We start from the raw sequence: 17,439 nt of genomic DNA on the forward strand, positions 1-17,439 counted from the left end.
GATCAACTTTCACTGTCATCTTCAGTTGTAGCCAGTATGTTAGGAAAGATAGAGAACTTCTCAGAATGCCTTAAATATTTGGTAATTAATACAGTTCAAGTTTACAACTCATTTCCTTTAAAGACAGTGGTATAGGGAAAGAAGGCAGGCCTGAGCAGGCCCTACCCCTACTGTGGCCCTTGGCCCCTCACTCCAACACAGTACTCCACAGCCAGCCACGAAGCCACGAAGCTACTCCAGACCCAAGGAACTGACTATCCTATGGGTGTTAAAGGAGGGTTGGTTTATTCAGGTGATCGTAAAAAAAATCCTAGCTCTAACCTTTCTGGTTCTGTGACCCTGGCTCTAATTTGTCTTGGTATATTATGTACAGATACTAACCATACCTGCTTGCAGGTCCAAGGTTGCCCAATCTCAGTAGAATTCAGTTATTATGAAAATCCAGTTTATTAGATCATCACTATACAAAAGGAGGCAGTTTTAGCTCCTTACTTTTATGTCCAAGCAGAACACTGGCTCCCACCCACAGACTGAAAGTAATTATGCTTTGATTTGAGGCCTCAAGGCAGAAGGTAGACCAGCTCTGCAGGCAGCAGCTTCACAGAAAAGCTGCAGTTCACAACCAGGCCAGGAGAGGGAGGTGTGGCCAGAATCATCCAGGAGCTTGTTAGTTCCAGAAGTGAATTAGTGAATATTTCCTTCTTCCTCTAATCTCCAGCGTATCAGAGTACTGATGTGTTTGGTAAAACAGTTGGGTGATTCTGATCCTTTTAATTGGGATTAGCTGTTAACTCAAGCAGCCCAGCTAGATTCACAAACAGCTTCTTCATTCTCAGCACATGGGACTTGCTAGCAGGCTCACCCCAGACTCAACCCAATGCTCTTTTCGTTTTTGATTTATGGATAACTGGTTGATTTATGGATAACTGAAGTTCATGGCACTTTGCTACATTAAAAGCATAAAGGGAATATTTCACTCCATTCATTTGGTAAGGCTATTCTTTTTTTCATAGGGAAAAAGGCTATAACCCTTTGGTTGTTATGGCTAGCTTACATAAGCATAACATCTAATAGTTTTCTGAAGGTGTTTACTCCATACATTCCCAGGTGAGCCGCAGAGCCACCCTTTGGAGTGTTATACTTTGTCCTCAGGTGATCCAGAGGCCTGGCCAAAGGAGACAGCTTACCCATTGGTAAAAGGTCTAAACTGAGATGAGTAAACGCCTAGGGTCCTCATAGGGAGGCATACAAACCAGACTAAACTCTACGCTGTAGGCGACCACAGTGTGTTGGGAAAGTACCGGATCTCAGATCGGGAGATTTGGGTTCGAGTCCTGAGTCTGTCGTTCCCTAATTTTGCAGCCCTCCACCACTAGCTCCTTTACTAGAAAAGAAGAGCAGTATCTCAGAGGGTTCTCGTGACGGCTTAATGAAGCAGCGACGCAGTGGTAGCTGACACATTATACGCCCCCACGAGGCACTCAACAACAGGCTTTGGTGGTCCCTACGTGTCAGACGTTTGAAGATAAGTAAGACACCCTTGAGAAGATGAGGGTAAAAGAGGAAAACAGAACGAAATGGTGAAGTGGAGTCAAGTGTTAAACGACTGTCCATTGGGGCATTATCTGAAAAATGATACTGGTATGGTGTCTGCTTTGGCTATTTTCTAATGTGGTAAGAAGAAGAGAAAAACTGTCTTCAGTGCTTACGTAGTACAGAATACTCTTATTTACAGTCTTTTTATCAGTGTTCTAGACCTTGGCTGTCCTAAGAGAACTGTGTTAAGAAACCTTGGGCCTACTGAACCTTTCAAGGAATGCCTTTTCTCTTGCCCCAACACCCCACAATTTAAGGAAAAGGAGTGTTCCATAAAAACTAAACATAGGAGGAGACCTGTATTCTCTTTTTCATGGAAGAGTTCATTTCATTCCTTTGCAGGCACACTGAGGAACATGTTGAAGTATGAAAACAGTGGTAAGCTTGACATTTTTAGATGCTATTGGAATGTGTGTTTTCAGTATCTGTTGCTCATATGTTTTATTAAACTCCTAGTCACTGCACATAAACAGGTGGATGACATACAGAACTAAATAAAATGCTAACATCTGAGGCACAGTAGGGTGTGGTATAGTGGCGAGAATGATTATGTGCTTTCTACATGATTAAGAAGGTTAACATTACTCTGCCCAAGCAAGAGCGCAAACCCCCATCTGTTAAGATTTTTGCAGGCCATCTCCAGTGCAGAAAACTCCAAAAAGAGTGGAACAGTCTTTCAAAAACTTGAATTTGGTCATCAGGAGTATTGTACTAATGATTCAAACGATTACTGGAAAGATTAAATGAGATAATGTACTACTCAACAGTAAACAGACATTGTGTCCTTAACCCCCACTGAGGCTTCAATTTCTTTTCCTATTGACCTTTCTCATTATGCTTACTTTTTTTTTTTTTAACTTTTGGCTAGCCCAGACAAAGTGACAAACCCTGGAGTGGATTTTTAGCTGCTGGCCTTTTGATGCGTTTTGACCTGTTTTGCTTCTGTTCAAACAAGCTTTTATTCTGTAGAAAATCTATATTTCTATCTTGGAGAGTATGCCTGGGGCAGTAAATAAGGAACTGGAAGCTAAAGTTTGACCTGTTCTTCACCAGAAAAGATTCCAATTTTGATTCTTAGAGTCATCTCACACATTCTTCCTTCCCAAAAGACCCTGACGGAGATGAGCGGAAACTGGGCAGATACCTCAAGGCAAACCTTGGCTGATTTAGAGACCCATTCCTATGCTTCTACCCAGATGAAGGTTTATCAGACTATTCTGCCCCATATTCAGTTCGGTTCAGTCACTCAGTCTTGTCCGAGTCTTTGCAACCGCATGGACTGCAGCACACCAGGCTTCCCTGTCCATCACCAACCCCGGAGCCTGATCAAACTCATGTCCATTGAGTCGGTGATGTCATCCAACCATCTCATCTTCTGTCATCCCCTTTTCCTCCTGCCTTCAGTCTTTCCCAGCATCAAGGTCTTTTCCAGTGAGTCAGTTCTTCACATCAGGTGGCCAATATTGAAGCTTCAGCGTCAGCATCAGTCCTTCCAATGACTATTCAGGACTGGTTTCCTTTAGGATTGACTGGTTTGATCTCCTTGCAGTCCAAGGAACTCTGAAGAGTCTTCTCAACACCACAGTTCAAAAGCATCAGTTCTTCGGTGCTCAGTTTTCTTTATAGTCCAACTATCACATCCATACATGACTACTGGAAAAACCATAGCTTTGACTAGACAGACCACTGTCAGCAAAGTAATGACTCTGCTTTTCAATATGCCATCTAGGTATTAGGGCTTCCCTTGTGGCTCAGCTGGTAAAGAATCCACCTGCCGTGTGGGAGACCTGGGTTCGATCCCTGGGTTGGGAAGATCCCCTGAAGCAGAGGAAGGTTACCCACTCCAGTATTCTGGCCTGGAGAATTCCATGGACTACAGTCCATGGGGTTGCAAAGAAGGGCTTACCTGATAGATCAGTTGGTAAAGACCACCTGCAAAAAAAAAAAAAAAAAGAACCACCTGCAGTACAGGAGACCCTGGTTCAATTACTGGGTTGGGAAGATCTGCTGGAAAAGGGATAGGCTACCCACTCTAGTTTTCTTGGACTTCCCTTGTGGCTCAGCTGGTGAAGAATCCGCCTGTAATGCGAGTGAGCTGGGTTCAATCCCTGGTTTGGGAAGATCCCCTGGAGCAGGGAAAGGCTACCCACTCCAGTATTCTGGCCTGGAGAATTCCATGGACTCTGTAGTCCATAAAGAACGTTTCCCTGCCACTGATCCATCAGGAGTCATCACTCTCTGTGGACCTTCAACTTTCCTTATCTTTAAAAGTTGGGACTTGGCTCAGATGAGCTCTAAAGCTTCTTCTAAGGTGACATTCTTGGAGGCTTGGTCATCTGTGCCATGTATAGTTTGAGTTGTATGGACTGGGCCTTCATGCCCAGCAGGTCCTTAGTGGAGGGAATTCATGTAGCTTATGCCAACTGCTTTGATACACCAGTTTGTCCTTGAGGCATCAAAGAATGGAAGAAATGTCTTAATTAGGTCTTTTTTTTTTTTTTAAGTTACTTATTTTTAATTGGAGAATAGTTTCTTTACAATATTGTGTTGATTTCTGCCATACATCAGCGTGAATCAGCCATAGATAAATGTTTATCTTAAATGGGTCTTGCTCTTCCCTTGGGTGTCAATCTTTCCCTTCCTGAACCTGGGAACAGGTCTCCAAAAATCTACTTTAGAATGGCGTCTGAGCCTTCACATTTTCTTCCTAGTGCCCTTTTGTGTCATCACTAGAGGGAAAAAGAGAAGGGCTAAACAATGAAGCTGAATTAAGGAGGATCCTTGGTTTCCCAATACCACCTCCTCCCATAGCAAAAAATGGCTTTGGGGGAACAGGAAATGAACTTGTTTGGGAAAGTGGCCTTGCTCCAGAGAGGCTGGGCTCTGCTCCCTTTTGAACACATGGTGATGCTGTGGTGGAATTAGCCTTCCAAAGACAGTCTGCCCTTCACCCCTCCTGTTCATCCTCACCAGGCTAGCGAGGGCAGGCCAGGCCAGATCAAGGAGGGCGCCTACTGAAGGCCAGACTGCAGACCGGTAATCCGGCTCGCTTTGCTGCTGGGCTTCCCTGGCGGCTCAGATAGTAAACGATCTGTCTGCAGTGAGGGAGACCCGGGTTCGATTCCTGGGTTGGAAAGATCCCCTGGAGAAGGGATTGGCAACCACTCCAGTGTTCTTGCCTGGAGAGTCCCATGGACAGAGGAGCCTGGTGGGCTACAGTCCACAAGGTCACAAAGAGTCATCTAACAAGCAAGCAGAGGCCCAGAGTGGCTGTTATCCAGCAACAGAGATTGACTCTTTCTTTCAGCTAGACTGCCTCTAGATTCTCATAGCCCAGAGTTCTCAGTCCTTTCATTCACCAGGGACAGGGAAGACACCCTTTCTGAGCCTCCCCAGGCAAGGCAGCCTGTAACCTAGGCCGGTGGTCTAGAGCCTGGAACCCTGCTGAGGTGAGCAGGGGTTGCCATGGGTAAGAGAGAAACATTGACCCAGAGGATTAAAGAAGGGGATTTTTGAAAGTGTCCACACCACCAATTCTGGTCTTTGAAGCTGCAAAGGAATTTCTGCTACTGCCACCTCTGAGTGAGGTTAAAAGAAATGTCACGGAATCAACTTAGTGAGTTGCTTCAATAGAAACTTCATCCAAGGCCGATAATAAATAGGAGTTACATAATTCAGTAGGTCAGGGCACTAACTAAGCCCTTTATAGGCCATCAATCCACATTTATTTCCTGGATTTTATAACCACTGCTGAAAAGGGAGAAGGGGAGGGGGTAAGGATTAGAGGGAGAGAATCTGTGACTGGAATAAATCTCCAAGCGCACCCTCCAGTCTCCTCTCCTGCAGATGAGGCAGGTGAGGAGGGAGATAAGGCCAGCCAGCCCTGGGGCAGGGAATGAACAGGAATTCACAGGGAATGCCTCCGCCTTGGCCTTTAAGTGCTGTAGACCAGTCAAAATATACAAACACACACACACACACACACAGGCGAGATGGGAACAGGGGCACAGACACAGACCTAGGGAATACACACACACACACAGGTGAGATGGGAACAGGGGCACAGACACAGACCTAGGGAATACACACACACACACACACACACACACACACACACACATGAGATGGGAACAGGGGCACAGACACAGACCTAGGGAATACACACACACACACACACACGTGAGATGGGAACAGGGGGACAGACACAGACCTAGGGAACAGGGATTTTTGCCACTCTCATACCTGGGGAGTTCAATGCCTGAGAGGGGTCAGGGCTGCTCCAGGGCCCTCAGGTGGCTATGATGGGTGGGAGAGGCCCCCTACACAGCTTTCTGTCGCTCACCACCACTATTACTCCAGGGTCAGAGAGACAGATCCTATGACAACAGGATACTCGGAGCCTGTCCATCCTTGCCCAGCCACCTGTGCTCCCAGACAGATCCCGCTGTCTGGGAGCGTGCAAGATAAAAGCCAGTTGAGGAAGGGGAAAGCTAGGGGAGGATGTCAGAAAGTTTGTGGTGTTAAAAAGTGACAAGAAAGCTGGGAGTTGGAACAGCCAGATGGTTGAGGGTCCTTGGAAGAAACTTTTGGTGAGCAGTCTGGGCCCAGAACTTTCATGATGGGATCATTCCTTGGACAGGAAGCCCATAAATGTTCCCCAAAGGGAATTCCCTGGCAGTCCAGCGATAAGGACTCCATGCTTTCATTGTCTTGGGCCCGAGGGTGAACCCACCACCCCCTCAAAAAAACAACCAATATTTCACCAGGAAAGGGATCCCAGTGGTGGGAGGCAGCTCCAACCTGAAGATTCAGAACAGATCCTTTTATTAGGCCCTTTCAGTGGTACTCAAGTGAGTCTCAAGTCCTTGGGTCTCCTCTTTCCCCAGCTCTTGGTGCCTTGCCCTTCTCCCATGGCAGGTGCTTCCTTTTTGAGAACAGCTGTATGTCTGAGTTTGTCCTGGAGTCTGGGTTTCCAGACTCAGAAACCCCACCCATGTCTTGTCTCACGGCATCAGTGAGGTTTGGAAGGTGGCTGTGTCCCCACTGAACAGGTGCCTTAAACAGATGCAGAGAGAGGGTATGATTTTAATCCCCCAGGTCCCCAGACCACACAAATGAGCAACATTAGAAAGGTTCTCAGGGTCTCGTCTCTATCAGCCGGCCTGACCCTTCCTGTCTTCGGTCAAGGCCATAGTCCAATAATCTATTATATTAATACTTGCTGGGTAGACCAGCAAAGCAGAGCTCAGAGGCCAGGCTATGGGGATTCTGATCTGGGTTCACCAGTCCCATCCCAGAGGAGAAAGTAATCGCTTATTTGGGACTGATTTTTGTAGAGAAGACACGACCCCACGGCTGCTGAGGCTGAAGGAGAGCCTGGTGCCAACTGAGGTGAGTGGCAGGGAGGGCCTGCTCAATCCTTGGCTTGGCTTCACACCAGCCTTTGTGCAGGGCTTCTTCTAAACACGTCTTCCTCCTGGGCTATCTAGGTCTCAGGACAGCTTGGAGGACGTGGGGTTTTCTTTGGGGATTTTTTGCCTCCTATCCTCTCCCCACTCTTTGTCTCACAGTCTCAAGTGAAAGGGGTAGGTCGGTGGGTCATAGGGAGACCTCACGAGCCCACAAGCGGAATGGCGAGTGCCCATTTTCCACAGAACTCACCTGCTGAGACAGTAGGCTTCTGCCGGAGCCTGCGTTTTCCTTGTTGAAAGGGTTTGCAGGTGAGCACCAGACCGTCCAGAAAGATCTCATGTGAGGGACAGACTATGTGCCCACCCTACCTCTGCCCACCGTCAGGTATATCCCAGGCTGAGAAAAGGCCTCAGCAGAGCAAGGTTCCTTGCCAACATGCATGAACTAGGCCCAGTCCTGGGATCTTCAAATGCATTGCTTCCCTCAATATTTAGGACAGCTCTGAGGCAAGGGTTCCCCTCTTTGGACAAAGGCTCTTTGTCCAGGGCTTCTGTCAACCTGGGCACTGGTGACTCTGGGTTGAAGAATTCTCTGTCGTGTGGTCGTTCTGTGCATTGTGGGATATTTAGTAGCAATCCTTGGCCTCTACCCACTAAATGCCAGGAGAAGATGCTCACGCCCCTCCCAAGTTATAACAACCAAAACTGTCTCCGGGCATTGCCAGATGTCCCTGGGAACAAAACTATCCCTGTTCCAGAGCCACTGTCTTAGACAGTAAGTGTCCAGGGGCCCTAGGATAGGCCTATGTTTGAACCTGGATCATCTGCTTTTCTTACAGCTGCTTCTTTGTGCAGAAAAGTCCCTTTTAAAACTTCGCAGAACAAGGCTCTCACCTTTCATTTCAATGAGGTTGTGGACTTCAGGTGCTCACTTGTGCCTTAATGGGAAGCCAGCTGAATTAGCCTGCCCCCTCCCTCTGATCCCCAAACCGAGGTCGCTGGGGACTGGAAGTGGGGTGAGCGTGAGGGACGTGAGGGCAGGATTGTAAGAGGAAGAGCCTGCCCTTCTTGGACCTCTGCTGTGTGCCTAGCGGCCTCAGGGAGGCAGTTATGCCAGGCCAACCCGACCAGCCTTACTCAGCCACTGGACGTGACCTGTAGTTGTCTCATCCCAGAGAATATTTGCTGTGGCTGCGTGACCTCAACACTTACCAGGAATACCTGCCCCTAAAGAAGGTGAACTCAGAAGGTGGCCTTTGGTTCTGGGTTTAGAACATGGTGATGGGTGCAATGGAAGAACTTCAAGACTCCAGGGACTTCTACTCACCCTGCACTGTAGCAAGCTGTGAAGACACCTGGAACTCAATTGCAGACATCAGCTCTCATTTCAGCCTCTGACCTCAGCTTACTTGTTTACCCTGGAGAAGTTGGACTGGATGGATGATCTCTCATAATTCACATGCATTGAGCATTTCCTATGTGACAGATTCTTTATGTATATTCTGTCATTTAATTTCTGCAATGCTCTTTGAGGTGGAAACTGTAATTATTATCCTCATTTTACAACTGAGGAAGCTGAGCTCAGAGAAGATAAGTAACTTGCCCAAGGTCACACAGCGAGTAAGTGGAGGACCAGTCATGTACCCAGGTCTGGCCCAGAGGCATGTTGAGGATGGTGGTTGCTCAGGTGAGAGGCCCACTCATTGGGGCAGTGGCCATAAGTACCAGGGACAGGGTTGTTAGAGTGACCTGCAGAGCAAGGAGGGGCAGGACCAGGTACCCAGCCCAGTGTGGGGAGCCGTGGAAGATGACTCGGAGGTTTGAGGTTCAGAGCCTGAAGGACTGGGAGGGTGATGATGCTTTTAATAGAAACAGGGAAGTCAGGAGGAGGAACAGGTTCAGGGCTAGCAGATGAGCACATTCTTAGACATGTTGGAGCTGATTTGCCAACAGTAGGACCTTTTAGGCCAAGATCCAGCCACAGTTCAATCAGGAAAAATCAGCACATCCAAAAATACTTCCAAATGCCAACAGCCCTCTTGCCAAAATCAAATCCCTAAACCTTGCACACCCTGGAGCTCCCCAGCCACTGCTCCGGGCTGAGCTCAGCGTCGGCTCTGCAGTAGCCCAAGTCCCACACTGGCCACTGGGTGTCACCACTGGTGCACAGACCACAGTGCAGTTGCCCAGGGCTTGCCTGCTATAGGGGCAACCTTGGGGGGCAGACAGCGGGTTTTAGGGAGCCAGCCCCCTGGAAGGGAGGGCAGAGTTCTCTTCCTCCTTTTTAGGTGTGGGAAGGAGAGGGGCTCACAAGATACTGAGCTGCTGCTTCTCCCGAGTTCCCCAGGCGTTGGCGATGCCATGTCACAGAAATTTCTGATTAACCTCCAACCAGATGCAGTTCATCTTAGAACCGGGAAGAGGGGGAGGCGGTGGACCCTCTTCCCTGTATGGACACCGGGCTCTTGGAGCCTGGCCCGGAAGACGCCATGTCCAAGGCGCCAGAGCGGCAGAGCCCAGGGAACAGGATCCCAGCTGATCCAAAGTGCCTGTCTCCCCTGACATTTGCGTCAGCAGCTCTGCCCTTTGACTTTTAATTCCTGGGAGTGAAGGGTGGAGGCAACCTTGGCGATCAGGACTAATTATATGCAGTCCGATTGAACCAGTAGTTTATTGGGGTTTCGCCTGGTTACCTGTACTCTTCTTTGCCTCCAACCCCCAGGTTTATGGCCTTGGTCTCCTTCAGAAGCTGGGAAGAAAGGAAGGCAAGAGTGCTTCTGCCTGGGAGGCACCTAATTCCCCTGTCTCCTGAGCCTCCTGATCTCAGTGCAACTTGTGGGAAGTGACGCCTATAAAACCACTGAGAGACCCCCAGATGGAGGCGGTGTCCCCATGCTCACGCCCAGCCCAGGCCCTGCACCCCCTTAGCCCGCCTCCAGCTCTAATCAGGACTTGTTAAGACATGTTCCAGGGCCATGGCCAGGCCAGGAGGCACTGTGTCCCAGCTGCTCTGGGGCTCGGGGCTCAGAAGAGGAGGGGGTAGGGTAGGCATCTTGAAGCTGACATGGTTCCTCAAGCCCCAAGCCCCCTCTGGTGTCCTGTGTCCCTCTATATTTGGCCTTGGCATTACCAACGTGCCCTCTCTGAGGGGCAGGCAGCCAGCCTAACCCATGACGTCTCCTCCAGGGCCTGGGCTATTTTGGAACCAGCCTTGAGAGGGCTGGGGAAGGCAGGGGTGAAGTTTAAGGGAATATTTGCACCTGTCTCTGGATCACAGAAGAGGCTGAGGGTGTGTGGCATAGAGAACTGGCCCTGAGGCCTTTCTCAGAATTCCCTGTACAGTTACTCAAATACTTCTTTTGCTCAAGTTTCCTGGGGATGCCTGGGCTGTGGGGCTGAATCTGGGCAGGAACCCCACCCATTCCCTTTTCCCCCTGAGTTTTTCCAGCTGTTCAGATATTATCCCTCAATTAAAAAACAACTTCTATGTCTGGTCCCACCAAGAACTAAGAGCTAGCTCAGTGGTTCCCAGTCTTCAGATTTCTCAGGTCAGTAATATTTCCAAAACAACAATTTAGGATCTGATCTGGTCACCAGTTTTTCATTTTGCTGAGTTAAGGACATTAAAAGGAAATGTCAAAGGAAAAGTCCTTTTAAGATACACACAGGAAAATACACAACTCAGGTAAGAGGACAGTCCTTCAGATTGATGAAAATCTTTATGAAAACCTCATTATATTGTCCTTATTTTTCTCATTTTCCCACAGGCAGATGAGAACACGGCAACAGCTGGCACTGGGCTCATGTTCCAGGAACTTCTGCTCCCTTCCACTCCTCTGCTGGGCCCAATGCCAAGGGCAGCAGGGACCCCTCCCAGCACCTCTCTCCAGCACTCTCCAGCAGCCCTTTTGCTTCTTTACATCTTCCCCCCACCCCATCCCAGCCCCCAATATTTGCAGGAGGGGAGGATGGGGAACAGTCTTCACTCAGCTCCAGGTGAAGAGAACAGATTGCCTGGTCTCACTGTGGGGAATGATGGAGGCTTGCCTCTAGAGAAAACGGATGATCGTCATGCTCCTCTGCAAAGAGCTGCTGTGGAAGCAGGTCTGAAGGAGGGTCAGGAAGGCTGGGTGACTGCCAGTTCCTGGTCATGAGATCCGAGACTAGTTCCAGAACCTCCCTCGTGCACTTCAGCTTCTGGTTTCATAAAATGGGTGTATTAACTCCTCCTCCCAGGGCAGGTGTAAGGATTAAATGAGAACGTTTGTGAAAGTATTTTGTGAACAATAAAACTTAGGCAGGGGTAGTTATTATTATGAGAAACCAGTAAATGACTAAAGAAACAACACAAAAAGGTGATCTCAGTTTCTGGATGTAAAGACGGCACTCACATGCGCCACTGGGTTTGTGATCTTGGAGGCCCTCTAATCCCACAAAGGAGCAGTAAAAGCCCGATCCCTGTGAGTCAAGGCAGCCTGGACTGGACCAAGGCTTTGTGTTCAGAACAGGGCCCAGCCTCTGGATTGTGCTTAGAGTAAGGCTTCTGATAATTTGTGGTGGCCACATTGCATGGTCAGGGATGTCTACTGATGTGAGAGTTGGATCATAAGAAGGCTGAGCATCGAAGAATTGGTGCTTTCAAACTGTGGTGCTGGCAAAGACTCTAGAGAGTCACTTGGACAGCAAGGAGATTAAACCAGTCAATCCTAAAGGAAATCATCCCTGAATATTCATTAGAAGGACTGATGCTGAAGCTCTAATACTTTGGCTACTCACTAGAAAAGGCCCTGATGCTAGGAAGGATTGAGGGCAGGAGGAGAAAGGGGCAGCAGAGGATGAGATGGCTGGATGGCATCACTGACTCAATGCGAACTCCAGGAGATAGTGAAAAACGGGGAGGCCTGGCGTGCAGCAGTCCTTGGAGTCACAAAGAGTGGACACAAATCACTCACTCAACAACAACAACAGTTGAGCCCCAGGTCTGAGTATCCAGAGAAGGTCCGACACCTAAACTGCAAGATCTTCAGAGAGGAGCCACCATCCCATTGTCACAGGGGATGGAGTAGGACACACATCAACCCACATTTCTGGGCCAATTCTACCACTTACTCTAGCTGCATAGTTTCAAACACTTCCATTCCCTTGCCTCCTTGAACCTGTTTGCTCATCTGCAAAACAGGAATGGGTCCTTACCTCATGGGGTTGCTTTGAACTCATGGGATGGCTTGTGAAAGCCCCTGGAGGGTGCTTAGTGCTCCAGAGCACTCCTCCTCACCTTCCTGGGAGACCCTGGCATAACCATGGCCCCCACAAAAGGAACCAAGGGGTCCCCAAGAAGCGTGAGCCTGGGGCTGGGCTGCTGCTCCCACTCAGAGTGGGTCTCTGGGCCTTGCTCCACATAGGGGCCAATGGGCCAGGACTCCTCACTCCAGCCAGGCCCAGCTCCCTACCCCCTCCCCAGCAGCCAGTTGTCATGAAGTCATTGCCACTTTCCCCAGCCTGCATTCCCGCCCCTGCTTCTGTGCTGACATCTCATTTGGCAAAGAGGTTGGAAAAGCCGCTGACTCTTCCAGACCTTGAGTTCATTGACTGGTCAGGGCCCATCGGCCACAGGCTGACCATGTGGGCAGAGGGGGTTTGCAGAGTGAGGGAGCGCCCTCCTGGCTTTCATCCTATGCCTTAAGCTAAGCCCAGCCAAGACCCTCCTCCAACACACATCAGCCTCCATATCTGGACCTACACTTGACCCCGCACACTCCACACTTGGCACACACACTATCTCCTGTCCATCCCTATGTGAATAGTCCTACACACACGCCAGGATGTACACATCCTTCTGTGCACATGTTTTATACAGCCACCAGCCCACCAGGTATACTCCCACACACACAGCTGCAGACATATCCTGCATGCTCACACAGGCAGTGTGCGCATGGCACTTCCACACACATGGCCTGCATGTCTGGCCAGCACTGGCTACCCATGGCCACTAAGCCTTGCCCGACTCCACCAGCCTCCACTCTGGGTTTCATGGGGCAAGGGGACACTCTCAGGCTGAGCCCAACTCAGAATGGAGGATCTCTGTCCCTAGAACATGAACCCAGGTAGCCAGACCCCTTCATTTTCACTTGTGAAAATTGTGATCCAGAAAGGGCAAGGAAGAGTGAAGTCACACAGCCAAACTTCTTCCAGGTGCTTCCATGTGTGTGTGAGCATGGCAGCAAAGGAAGGAGGCGTCCAAACCCTGCTTGGGATGCTACACTCACCTGGCCTTGGTCACCTGCAGCAAATGCTCAGCCTCAGGCCACAGTCCCCGAGCGCCCTCAGCCTGGCGCTCTCACTCCCTGACCCAGTCACCCGCTCTGAGACCCAAGACCCTCAGCAGTTGCCTGGACTGTGGCTCCACCAAGGGACCCCAGGCTCCAGGGAGTCAGTGACTCTGTTCCCTAGAGTACTGCTCCGAAAGGGGTAAGGGTTTCTGCCTGGAATGGTGCCTGGCACCTAACAAGTGCTCAGCCAGCACGTGTTGAATGCGAAGGCCAGTCTCCCCATCCCCAGCCTCCTTTTCCAGTGGGTCCTCAGGATCAAAATTAGGAGGTCTGACGTCCAGGTGCTTCCCTGTCAGCCAAGAGCAGGGAATCTTCCATGAATGGCTGTGTGACTGGAATCCCTCTGAGCTTCAGCTGCCATCTAGGAAGGAGAGGCCCCTGCTAAGGAAAATGCTGTTTGTCTTGTGTGATTCCAGAAACCATTTGGCCGGGGCGGGGCGGCGGGGGGGGGCGGGCGGGGTGGGGTGCGGATCCCATCACCAGTGCTGCCTCCTTCCCACTGACTTTGAAGAGGGCACTCCTGTGGGCAGATCCAAGCCCGCAAAAGGGAGCCTTACAATACAGGAGAGTTCTATATTGTAAATAAAACTACCACCCAGAAGAGACCAACATTTTCAACCTTGGAAGCAAGGGAACAGGCGTCGTTGAGCCTTTCTCCCACCTTCCCCTCAATTCATGCCTGGCTGGGTCTACCCAAGGAAGCCTGGGGCTCCTAACTCAGGGCCAACATCCTGCTTCCTGCAGCCCCAAGGTGAGGCCTGGGCACACAGAAGGTATTTGTTCACAGTGCAAGGTGAGGAGATACTAATCGCTGAATCGCTGGGCTCCAGCTGGAGGTCAGGAGGTAAGGTGACCCGTGGTTATAAATAACCTCACTGGCCAGCTGCGGAGGGCTGGGCTGGACCCGCACCTCGCCCCAGCCTGCCGCAGGGCTGTGATTGATTGCTGTCCCCATCCCGGCTGTGGTGACCTGAGCCCCTAGAGCCCTGGTGCAGTGACCTCTGGGGGCTAAGTACAGGTCACTGAGGCCCCTAGGCTTCCCTTGACCTAGAGTGAAGGCCGAGCGGACGTCCTGCGCCTTGTTCTCTGCTGGAAGCTGGGACGGAGGTAGTGAAGTGTGAGACCCGCCTGCTAGGCTGCCCTCCGCAGGAATGGGAGGGCGCCAAGAGGCTGCCAGAAAGGACTCGGGGACCAAGCGGCCTGTGCTGCTGAGCTCTGCCCTCCCACATCAACCTGCCTCCTCCCCACAGCCCTCGGCCCCAGCCCTGCTTCATAGCTGGTGGCCGGTAGCAGGGAGGCCCAGAGTAAGCCAGCCAGGGGGGCACATCCTGTAGCCGCCCCCAGACTCCTGCTTCTAGGTCCTAAACAGTGATGATGAGATTTACTCTGGGAATTGACCCCAGAGCTCTAGGCTTGATGGAAACAGAATCTCCAAGCCTGGGGGTTGAGTGTCTCCAAGACTGGGGAAGAACTCTGGAGCTCACGAGGGACCCTAGACACTTGTACTCCAGCCTCCCTTTGGACAGAAAGGAGAGTTGGATTTAACTCATTCCAGGATGCGTGCCTTTCCCCCCGACCCCTTAACACTTTTATTGGAGTTAAACATACACACGGAAAATTATAAAATTCGAAAGTGTACAACTGGTTAAATTTGCACAAACTGAGCATGCCTATGGAACCAGCACTCGGGCCAAAAAATAGCTTCTCACCAGAAGCCCCTTCTGGACAACTTCACTTACTACCCGCGGTTAGACTAACCCCCTAGCTCTGCTTCTAAACTGTACAGGTTGCCTGTAAATGGAGCCATATAGCATGAGCTCTCTTGTGTCTAGTTTCTTTTGCCTGATAGTAGATTTTATTCAAGTCTATTTAAGTCCTTGTGGGTGGTAGCATGACACCACCGAGTGACTCTATCTTTTGTTTTCACCCATTCTACGGTTGGGGAACGTTTAGTTAGGTTCCAGCTTCTGGCTGCCATGAACACTCTCGTCTTGATCTATTGTGACTACAGGCCTGCATCTCTTGTTGGCTGTGTGTCCCTAGCAGAGATTGCAGGTGAAGGGATGTGTGTCCCCCCAGCTTTGGAAGACACAGAAAGTGTTACTTTTTATTTAACATTTTAATAATGATTTTTCAAGGTTAGTCTTTGGTTTTCGTTTTAAATATTGAGGGATATACCTTATATTTTAAAGGAAAATACAGAAATGTAGAAAAGAAAATATCATTCAGGGCTACTACTTAGAGTCAACCATTCAACCAATAGTCAGTGTATGTTCCCTAAGAACCTCTTCTCTGACAGGCCCTAGAGCAGGGACCTAGGTCTTCTCAATGGAGCTTAGGGTCTGGGACCAGGTCAGCAGTAGTGCTTCCAGGGGAGAGACCAGGGGCCTCAGTAGGCTCGCTGGTCTCCTCTTTCCATGGTCTTTCCCCCTCCACAACCATCCTTCACCTATCACGGCCACTCCTGATTATCATCCAAACAGAACAGCCAGCTTGCTGTGCAAACAGGACTCCAGATGGAACCCTGAGAGCTCATAGTGGGAAGTCAGGATGGCAGTTACACAGTTAATTGTAGTCATGCAAGAAGAGAAGGAGAGGGCTGTGGAGAGAAGCGGGGGATGTGAGGGCATCCTGGGGCTGACTCACCCAGGATCAAAAAGAAAGGAGAGCCTTGGGGGATCCTGGAGAGGAAGTGGGGCCAGAGGAGACACATCCAGAACTTCGGACTTTATCCTGAGGACGACAGAAAGAACTTAAACAGGGGCGGGGAGCAGGCCTGATGTGCTTGTTAGCAACCACTCTGGATTCCTGTGGAAGTTTTGAGGCTTTGAGCTGATGAGCAAGCAGACAGTTGAGCCAGACAAGAAGGGGACTGAGAAGATGTTTCAGAGGTGACCTGAAGGATCTGAGGCCTGGCTGGCTCAAAGGCTTGGGGGAGGAGGAGTTTTCAGCATCACGGTGGAATTTTACATTTGCAAGAGGGTGTGACTGGCTCTTTTGAAGTTTTGATCAGTTTCCCATCTTTAGCAGGTTCTACTTAGGTCTAAGAACTTCTGAGAGCCAAGTGGTTGAACCTGATGAGGAAGACGGCCTGAGCCAGCTCTAAGGGACTCTGAGGTGAGAGATCACTATTAGTTTATTTGACAAATATTACAAAGTACCTACCAGTCTGGGAGTTGTTCCAGATGCTGGAGATACACTGGTGGCAAAATAATTCTCATGGGAAAGTCTTAAATTTAAATATATATATGAACCAGTAAAAAGTACTAAGAAAAACTAAGCTGGGTAAGGGGGTAGTGAGTGGCGGTGGTAGAGGGCGGTTGGGGAAGGCCTGTCTGAGGTGACATCCTAACTGAGACCTGAAGAGAATGAGGGGGTATGGTGGAGGAAAGTGGTCGGCAGGTGGAGGCCATGGCAGATGCAGAGGCCCGAGGCAGTCATAACCTGCTGAGTCGGGGGGCACTGAGGAGGCCCGTGTGAGTGGCCCAGAGCAAGGATGAGAGCGGGGAGGCAGGTTGAACAGGACTGAGCAAGAGTAGGAGGAAGTGACGGCCTGAACCAGGGGGAGACGGTCAGGGTGGGGGGAAGGGTGGTCCGTGTGTCCATCATGAGGGTGAATGGGCCCCAGCGTTTGCTGATGGGCAGGAGAGTGGGTGAGAGGAAGCGGGGAAGCAAGGCGGGCTCCTGGCGGCTGCCCACTCACCAAGCTGCGGAGTCTGGAGAGGGCTGCTGTGTCCCCACTCCTCTCCTCCCCCCACGCCTCCCTGTGTCTTGACCCTCCTCACCTCTTCCCTTGTCTCCTATCCCCTCACCTCTTCTCTCCTCTAGTGCCTTCTCTGCCCCCTCTCCTCCACCCCTCCTCTTTCAGGAGTCCAGTGGCCTCCAGCCCACAGGCCAGAGATACCGCCCTGCAGAATTCGTCCTTCATTCACTCCGCAGACCTGATGACCAGCTTGGGGCCCAGAGGCTGAGAGTTGAGGAAAAAGTAAATATGGCTCCCAAGTCCCACCCTGGGGGGCACCCCGCAAACTAGCACATCCAAAAGGTGAGCTCCTGCACTCCACCAAACCTGCGGCTCTTCCAGTCTTCCCACAACAGGGCTA

Source organism: Budorcas taxicolor, chromosome 19, assembly GCF_023091745.1.
Source record: "Budorcas taxicolor isolate Tak-1 chromosome 19, Takin1.1, whole genome shotgun sequence".
Classification (NCBI taxonomy): domain Eukaryota; kingdom Metazoa; phylum Chordata; class Mammalia; order Artiodactyla; family Bovidae; genus Budorcas; species Budorcas taxicolor.